The sequence below is a fragment of the Oncorhynchus clarkii genome, chromosome 20 (genome assembly GCF_045791955.1).
Source record: "Oncorhynchus clarkii lewisi isolate Uvic-CL-2024 chromosome 20, UVic_Ocla_1.0, whole genome shotgun sequence".
Classification (NCBI taxonomy): Eukaryota; Metazoa; Chordata; class Actinopteri; order Salmoniformes; family Salmonidae; genus Oncorhynchus; species Oncorhynchus clarkii.
The window spans coordinates 63053528-63063790 of record NC_092166.1 but is presented as its reverse complement, the minus strand read 5'-3'; positions in this window follow the sequence as shown (position 1 = coordinate 63063790).

Genomic DNA, 10263 nt, shown 5'->3' with positions numbered 1-10263 from the left:
GTGTGTGCGTTCCTGCGTGCGAGTGTGTGTGTGCGTGCCTCTCCACCGTTCTCTGGGTAGATCTGTGACTTTGCTCCCAGTGTGAAGACACCTCATCTGTGTGTGTGTGTGTGTGTGTGTGTGTGTGTGTGTGTGTGTGTGTGTGTGTGTGTGTGTGTGTGTGTGTGTGTGTGTGTGTGTGTGTGTGTGTGTGTGTGTGTGTGTGTGTGTGTGTGTGTAAGAGGCTCAGCGCATTACCACCCTAGTGATATAGTGGTAGAGCCTCTCTGGCCCTGGTCTGAGGTACTGTTAGGCCAGGATTCAATCAAATTAGTGCTAACACGATAGTCGATAAAAACGCAGAGCTTTTCATTGCTTTTGTTTAGGCAGTGTCAGAGGTATAACTGTGTTAGAGCTGCCAAATCCACAAGCGGCTCCTGTGGCCTCATTAATAAACTGTGCTTACTTACAAATATAGCCCCAAATGTGTATGCGCCAGTTCATGCAAAAGTTAGCATTTATAAAAAATGTACTTAAAGTGAGAATGTGCTCACCTCCCAGCAAACTTAAGACCACATCTGCTAGTGGTAGAGATATTGTATTGCAAGCTGGCAAGTAAGTATTTTGTGCAAATGGGGGATGTGATGAAAAGCTGATTCATAAGAAACTAAAAACATATTAACAAGAAAGAAACGACTTGCCATTAGTGAGAAGAGAGAAAATCTGTGTTTTATTTAAAAAAAAATCTAAAACAATTAGACATAGGAATATTATAATTGCGCATCTCTCATTTAATAAGACCTGTCTAGTATGCCTAAATAGATAGTCTATAGGCTATGTATTTCAAGTATTGCAATATCATAGGCAACGTGGATTATAATACCAAACACTAGGAGCACATTCCTAATATTGAGATGCATCCTAACATTTTGCCCTCAGAACAACCTCAATTAATTGGGGCATGGACTCTACAGGTCAACTTACACACAGCTCTGACACACACACTTACCCCACCAGACATACCACCAGGGGTCTTTTCACAGTTCCCAAATCCAGAATAAATTCAAGAAAGCGTACAGTATTATATAGACACATTATTGCATTGAACTCACTTCCATCGCAAATGCTCAAAATAACACCAGACCTGGTTTCAAGAAAAGAGACAAGGCAATGTCTCATGGCACAACACCTCTCCCTTATTTGACCGAGATATTTTGTGTGTATGCACTGATATGTTGACTATATGTTCTGTTTTTAAATGTATGTAGCTCTGTCCTTCAGCTGTTCTTGTAATGTTCTGTATTATGTCATGTTCTGTGTTTTGTGTGGACCCCAGGAAGAGTAGCTGCTGCTTTAGCAACAGTCAATGTGGATCCTAATCAAATACCAAATACAAGGGTTCAAAAGCGTTCCACAGGGATGCTGGCTCATGTTGACTCCAATACTTGCCACTGTTATGTCAAGTTGGCTGGATGTCCTTTGGGTGGTGGACCATTCTTGATACACACGGGAACCTGTTGAGCGTGAAAAACCCAGTAGCGTTGCAGTTCTTCATACCGGTGCGCCTCGCACCTACTATCATACCCCGTTCAAAGGCACTTAAATATTTATCTTTCCCATTCACCATTCACATACACAATCCTTCTCTCTATTGTCTCAAGGCTTAAAAATCCTTCTTTAACGTGTCTCCTCCTCTTCATCTACACTGATTGGTGGATTTAACAAGTGACACCGACAAGGGATCATAGCTTTCACCTGGTCAGTCTATGTCATGGAAAGAGCAGGTGTCCTTAATGTTTTGTATACTCAGTGTACAGTCGAATTTAACAGCTGATCTCTTACGTTGAAGTAGGCCTATGTATCATGTTTCAATTTGATATTGTCACTTGCACAAGTAGGCCGACAGTGAAATGCTTTTCTTGCTCTTTCCTAACAATGCAGTAATGAATATCAGTAGTACTATAATATACATGTATATTTGAAGTCAAGTAGAACAAAAACACATAAGTATTATAACTGTGACTACTGTAAGTATTGCAATTGCTTTTTTTTGTAGCCTACTCTACAATGTCTCAGGATTCGCAGGCCATTTTCTGGTCGAGTCACAGTAAATATCCCATGCAGCCGCATTACAAGTTCGCACCCTGGAATGTGATGTATTTTACACCTCGATTAGTGTGACATAAAGCACTATTATTTTGTTTACGATAATACATTTTAAAAAATGGTCATAATTTCTCTATATAGCCAAGACTTTCGTGTTCTGAACTTCTCACCCCAGTGGGATATAAGAGGGGTGTTATTTTGTGACAATAACCACAACATTAGCCGCTCGCAGCCTTAACAAAAGCAATGAAAATCTATGCATCATGTTGGCTAATGCGGGTTACTGCTGATCTGATTGAATCCTGGCCTTAACAGTGGTTCAAGCTCTGCTGTCCTTGGCTTACCTTTCTATGCCCTTTGGTCCACCTGCTGTCCCTCTGAATGACGGACTGTGTGTGTCTGTGTGTTTCTATATCTCTTACACAACCCTTGGGCAATGTTTTCTTGCCGGAGGATTACAATAACACTACTCTCTCTGCTCCAAGCACTAACAGCAGTACTTTAATTCCTGTAGTTAGGATACTTACACTGAACAAAAATCTAAACGTAACATGTCAAGTGTTGGTCCCATGTTACAAGAGCTGAAATAAAATAAATGTTCCTTGCTCACAAAAAGCATATTATTTTCAAATGTGCACAAATTTGTTTATATCCCTATTAGTGAGCATTTCTCCTTTGCCAAGATAATCCATCCACCTGACAGATGTGCCATATAAAGCTGATTAAACAGCATGAGCATTACACAGGTGCACATTGTGCTGTGGACAATAAAAGGCCACTCTAAAGTGTCTAGTTTTGTCCCACAGCACAATGCCACAGATGTCTCAAGTTTTGTGGGAGTGTCCAATTGGCATGATGATTGCAGGAATGTCCACCAGAGCTGTTGCCAAATAATTGAATGTTAATTTCTCTACCATAAGCCACCTCCAACGTCCAACCGGCCTCACAACCGCAGACCACGTGTAACCACGCCAGCCCAGGACCTCCACATACGGCTTCTTCACCTGCGGGATCGTCTGACGCCAGCTACCCGGACAGCTGATAAAACTGTGGGTTTGCACAACGGAAGAATTTCTGCACAAACTGTCAGAAACGTCTCAGGGAAGCTCATCTGCATGCTTCTTGCCCTCTCTTGGGTCCTGACCTGACTGCAGATCAGCGTTGTAACCGACTTCAGTGGGCGAATGCTCCTCTTTGATTTGCCACTGGCATGCTGGAGAAGTGTCTTCTTCATGGATGAATCCTGGTGTCAACTGTACCGGGCAGATTTGCTGATGTCACTGTTGTGAACAGTGCCCCATGGTGGAGGTGGGGTTATGGTATGGGCAGGCATAACTGCCCATTGTCGTGCCATTCATCCGTCGCCATCACCTCATGTTTCAGCATGATAATGCACGGCCCCATGTCGCAAGGATCTGTACACAATTCCTGGAAGCTGAAAATGTCCCAGTTCTTCCATGACCTGCATTCTCACCAGACATGTTGACCATTGAGCATGTTTTGGATGCTCTGGATCGATATGTATAATAGCGTGTTCCAGTTTCCTCCAATATCCAGCAACTTCGTACAGCCATTGAAGAGTAGGACAACATTCCACATCCTGATAAAATCTATGTGAAGGAGATGTGTCGCACTGCATGAAGCAAAATTGGTGGTCATCCGACCCAGATACTGACTGGTTTTCTGATCCATGCCTCTACTTTTTTTTAAGGTGTCTGTGACACTGTATTCCCACTCATGAAATCTATAGATTGGGGCCTATTGAATCTATTTAAATTGACAGATTTCCTGATATGAACTGTAACTCAGTCAAATCTTTGAAATTGTTGCATGATGCGTTTATATTTTTGTTCAGTGTACATACTGTACAGACTTGTCCTACTCTCAGACTTGTCTCTCTTCCTTCCCTCTTTCTCTCTTTTAGAATACTGCAGACTTGGAGGTCAATACTAATGCCCTCTCTCTCTCTCTCTTCCTCCCTCCCTCTCCCTCTCTCTGTCTTCCATCAGGCAATCTAAGGAGTCATCAGTAGCAGAGATAGATGTTAATACAGTACAGTATCTCAGCCACCATAATCGTATTGCTATGACCACTGGCCATGCTAAGTTGCTGATGGTGAGATTCAGAGGATAATTCTGTTTACAGGCCGTATATCTCACAGATGATTAATGTTCGCATTTACCTCGCTCCCCTGCCTCTCTCTTTTCTCTCTTCCTCACTCTCTTTCTCTACTGTAGCTCTCTCTCTTCTCTCTTTTCTCTCACCATCTCTTTCTCTCCATCCCTCTCTCTCCACCCTCTTTCTCTCCTGCTCTCTCTTCTCTCTCCCTCTCTCTCTCTCTTCTTCCTTAGAGGAAGGTTAGTTCAATTACAGTGCACTTCTTATACTAATGATGAGAAAAAAAAGAAAAACTAGTCAAATCTCTCACATTTACAAACATGCACACGCACGCACGCACGCACGCACGCACGCACGCACGCACGCACACACACACACACACACACACACACACACACACACTCTAAACTGACACACACCTGTGATGCACGTCTCTGGTCTTTAATTGAGACGTAGACTTCTCTAGTGGGCCAGAAATAGCAGTCGCTCCCTTTCTTCATCCACATCCTTTCATCCTTTTATCTCACACACAGAGAGAAAAAGAGATGGAGATATTGAGAGGTCCTTCAGCTCACGGATGTAAGAGAAAAGAAAAGAGGAAAATGGTTGAAAGCACAATGGTGCATTCATTAATCTCTTATGGTTTCAATTCATATGATAATGTAAGTATTTTATAGTTCATATAATGCCTCCTTGATGATGTGGGTGTTTACGAAAACAGGTGTGGGTATGTTTGTGCCTGTAAGGCAGGGTGGCAGCCGGGGTCGGTCACAGGACCACAAGTGATTTGTTTTGACCCCACCCCACCCCACAAAAAATCAATATACAGTGCCTTGCGAAAGTATTCGGCCCCCTTGAACTTTGCGACCTTTTGCCACATTTCAGGCTTCAAACATAAAGATATAAAACTCTATTTTTTTGTGAAGAATCAACAACAAGTGGGACACAATCATGAAGTGGAACGACATTTATTGGATATTTCAAATCTTTTTTAACAAATCAAAAACTGAAAAATTGGACGTGCAAAATTATTCAGCCCCCTTAAGTTAATACTTTGCAGCGCCACCTTTTGCTGCGATTACAGCTGTAAGTCGCTTGGGGTATGTCACTATCAGTTTTTCACATCGAGAGACTGAAATATTTTCCCATTCCTCCTTGCAAAACAGCTCGAGCTCAGTGAGGTTGGATGGAGAGCATTTGTGAACAGCAGTTTTCAGTTCTTTCCACAGATTCTCGATTGGATTCAGGTCTGGACTTTGACTTGGCCATTCTAACACCTGGATTTGTTTATTTTTGAACCATTCCATTGTAGATTTTGCTTTATGTTTTGGATCATTGTCTTGTTGGAAGACAAATCTCCGTCCCAGTCTCAGGTCTTTTGCAGACTCCATCATGTTTTCTTCCAGAATGGTCCTGTATTTGGCTCCATCCATCTTCCCATCAATTTTAACCATCTTCCCTGTCCCTGCTGAAGAAAAGCAGGCCCAAACCATGATGCTGCCACCACCATGTTTGACAGTGGGGATGGTGTGTTCAGGGTGATGAGCTGTGTTGCTTTTACCCCAAACATAACGTTTTGCATTGTTGCCAAAAAGTTCAATTTTGGTTTCATCTGACCAGAGCACCTTCTTCCACATGTTTGGTGTGTCTCCCAGGTGGCTTGTGGCAAACTTTAAACGACACTTGTTGCCAAAAAGTTCAATTTTGGTTTCATCTGACCAGAGCACCTTCTTCCACATGTTTGGTGTGTCTCCCAGGTGGCTTGTGACAAACTTTAAACTACACTTTTTATGGATATCTTTAAGAAATGGCTTTCTTCTTGCCACTCTTCCATAAAGGCCAGATTCGTGCAATATACGACTGATTGTTGTTCTATGGACAGAGTCTCCCACCTCAGCTGTAGATCTCTGCAGTTCATCCAGAGTGATCATGGGCCTCTTGGCTGCATCTCTGATCAGTCTTCTCCTTGTATGAGCTGAAAGTTTAGAGGGACGGCCAGGTCTTGGTAGATTTGCAGTGGTCTGATACTCCTTCCATTTCAATATTATCGCTTGCACAGTGCTCCTTGGGATGTTTAAAGCTTGGGAAATCTTTTTGTATCCAAATCCGGCTTTAAACTTCTTCACAACAGTATATCGGACCTGCCTGGTGTTTTCCTTGTTCTTCATGATGCTCTCTGCGCTTTTAACGGACCTCTGAGACTATCACAGTGCAGGTGCATTTATACGGAGACTTGATTACACACAGGTGGATTGTATTTATCATCATTAGTCATTTAGGTCAACATTGGATCATTCAGAGATCCTCACTGAACTTCTGGAGAGAGTTTGCTGCACTGAAAGTAAAGGGGCTGAATAATTTTGCACGCCCAATTTTTCAGTTTTTGATTTGTTAAAAAAGTTTGAAATATCCAATAAATGTCGTTCCACTTCATGATTGTGTCCCACTTGTTGTTGATTCTTCACAAAAAAATACAGTTTTATATCTTTATGTTTGAAGCCTGAAATGTGGCAAAAGGTCGCAAAGTTCAAGGGGGCCGAATACTTTCACAAGGCACTGTATATGTTTTTTTGTGGTGGTAAAAAAAAGACTGTAAAATCACCACGAATTCAGCTAATAATGTGTTTAATTTAGGACATCCATTCGCTAGAAACATATGTGATCGTGTGATTCAAGGTCTGAAATATTTTTGGGCTTAGTTGTGATTCATTTGCAGTGTACAAATTATTATAATTATGTTCCGGACCTCGTGACAAAAATCAGCCCGCGGCTGAATCTCGTTGCCTACCCCTGCTGTAAGGTGCCTCTTAATTGCAAATGATTTTTGCTTGTCCGAAAGAGCTTGTTGGGAAACAGCTACTGACAGCTCAATTAACAGCACAGAGTTGTTTTGTAAACAAACAAACTCACTCATTCACACACCCATGTATGCACAGGCTGACCATTTTACCATTTTTAAATATGTAGGTCAGAAATATAGTGGTTTCTCACTAGGTGACTGTCATGTCACAAGGTCAGGGGTCATTCAGGAGGTTCAGGGTCTGAAGGTGGATCATCTGTTGGCCTCAAAATGACCTACTTCTAAAGCCAAGCAGTGTCAGCAAGGTTGGGGACATCTGGGTCAGTGGGGTACTGGCCACTGAGTCACATCACACTGCCGACTACGCCATCTACAGACTGATCTGTAGGTTGGATCATATGTCCGACATCTCTGTGATCTAATCCTCAATGTGTCTTTTGTGAAATAATCTCTGGAACAGCATTCGTTCTTTCTATCATAGCAGCATCTGAAGGACAAGTTGGAATAAAAGCAAGTGAAATCGAGACAGGTTGGCATTTAATTTCTCATTCCGAAAGTCCTAACATGGTGTTGTCACATTTCTGACTCCACTCGTTGATCAATATTTGACGGAGCAGAGTGGTCTGTCTGTAACACAGCAGGTTGTTGGCTCCTTAATTGGGGAGGACGGGCTTGTGGTAATGGTGGGAGTGGAATAAGTGGAATGATATCAAATACATCAAACACATGATTTCTATGTGTTTTATGCCATTCCATTCGCTCCGTTCCAGCCATTATCATGAGCCATCCTCCCCTCAGCAGCCTCCACTGGTCTGTAACTGCCTTGGAAACAGCACTGTTGTTTACCAACAGTTAGTTCTGACAACATCCTAGATACTCTACATTCCACGCCATACTGAGCTTACCAGTACAATACATTTTGGGTATAAAATAACAGGCAAGGGTCAGAAGGCTGTAAACGGTATAATGTTTACTATATTTTAAACCACATAATACAGCGGCTTCAATGCTCTGTGAGTCATGTTACATTATATTCATCTCAAAAACATCACTGGTGTTAACAGAGTTTGAAAGGGCAGGGGGACACATGTAAGATAAACATGCTGTAGGGGTCTATGTATGATGACAAAGCACTGTGTCTCACTGACCTGACCGAGGAAATTATATCTATATATTATTATACATTTCTGACCTTAACTCTCTAACACTTGTGCATGGACCCACACATGTGCATACACATATACTCTCCCACTATCTCCTTAAATTGTACATCTCTTGAAGCAAATATGATACCAGCTGAAGGTTAAAGAGATTCTCCAGCTGCCGCCAAATTGGGAAGTATTTATCTTTATGGTAAAAGCATCGTGTGCCTGCCTAATATCAGAACAGCTAAGTGGAGCAACAGAAGGACTGTAAGCCTTAGAGCTCTGGTATGGTAGGCCTGTACTCTGCTGCATGATGCTCTGCAATGTGTCAGGTTTCTATGATGGGAAAAACACACAAATAAGTGACACTCAAACAACAATTTAAAACAACCAACGTGTGAATTCAGATGTTTCCTTAGTGTTGGGATGTGTTGAAGATATCTGTTGGTGGATTGGTAGGACAGCAACACGTTTCCCCATCAAATCATTGGATGTGGAGAGCTTTGTAGTGGTATTGATCACAGCAAGATCAGAGGGCCTGGGGCATGGCTGATATTCAGAATCTTATTACCTCTCTCTCACAATTGGGCCCCCTATCACTTCTATAACTCACACGGACACACATGTACACACACGTACACACACACACACACACACACACACACACACACACACACACACACACACACACACACACACACACACACACACACACACACACACACACACACACACACAATAACTCGAAGGGACTGAGAGGATTAAGTTCCAAACACAAATTATTAATCCATTTCAATTACCTTTCCTGTGATCAATCATATTCTCATTATGGTCTGGAGCATTCATCACTATACTTTACTGTACAGACTGTTTCTTCAGCAAGGAACCTCTCACTCAGGGTTCATACTCAGTTGTTGTGTAAATAAGAAACACAAAAGGCATACTTTGTTCTTTGTCTCACTCAAATGTCACAGGCAATCAATTGTGATGAAATAGTGAGGAAATATTGACTCAGACAGAAATGTTGAAGAGATACAGCAAGGTGTTCCTGGGCATTCAATAAATGGTTCTGGAGGGAAGGAATGTTCTCTGGAAAATTGTCGGAAAAATCAAAAATTGGTGATGATTGTTATCATTTAAGTTTGTATGATTCTGTGTAGAGGCCTTGCTAAAAATGGGCTCCTGCCTCCTGCAGGCTTGGTTGAGTTTGTTGATGTTCAACAGCTTTTTATCATGTCACTAGACGTCTATTGCCAGTTAAAGAGACCAGGGACAGCAAGTAGACCCCTGCTGAGGCCAGGATTTTCCAGACCACCTGCCTATAAAAAGACTGTATATGCGGAGGTCTGAAAAACACCCCTGCAATAGAAGATCCTTTTGCAAAATAAGAATGGTCAACAGTTCTCATCTAAAATAATAATTTTGTCATTATTAATGTTTATTATACAGCTTAGGGAGTAATACCAGAGACAGTAGAGAAAGCAAGACATCTGACAGGTACTTTTTTCTGGTCTGGGTGGGGCAAGGGGGGAGGGTAAACTAATAAGGTAGTGAAAAATTAGGAGAAATAGCACCATTAAATTCAGTACGTTTGCAGTAACTCCACTCTCTGAGGGTGTCTCAGGGGGAGTGGGATATTCAAAATCACTACACTGTACAGGTTACATACAAATATAAGCACCCCCTATTTGACCTTTTTTTTTTACATTTTACATTTACGAGGAAGGAGCAATGAACTTAAGCTCTTCACAGATCCATCTATACTCGAATACCGAGGGACCCAAGCGGGTCCAGATCCAGAATTAATAATGTCATGGGACTGGGTTGGATCTGATATGATTGTCTCGGGTATGTGTAATTTTAACTGACTAGTCCGGAAGCAGCTGTACAGATCTGAATGTGACTGCTGCAGTAGAGAGAGAGATAGAAATTGTATGTGTGATGTGGTAAGGTTGGACCCAGGTGCAGAGAAGAGACCAGACGAGGAATCAGTGGGTAAGGATAAACATAATAATACTAAGATACGAAAGCCCAGGATCACAGTACACTTGAAAAAACAACAAACACTAACAATTCACCGTAAACATTGTCAACAATTCACGCTTCTGCAAAGGA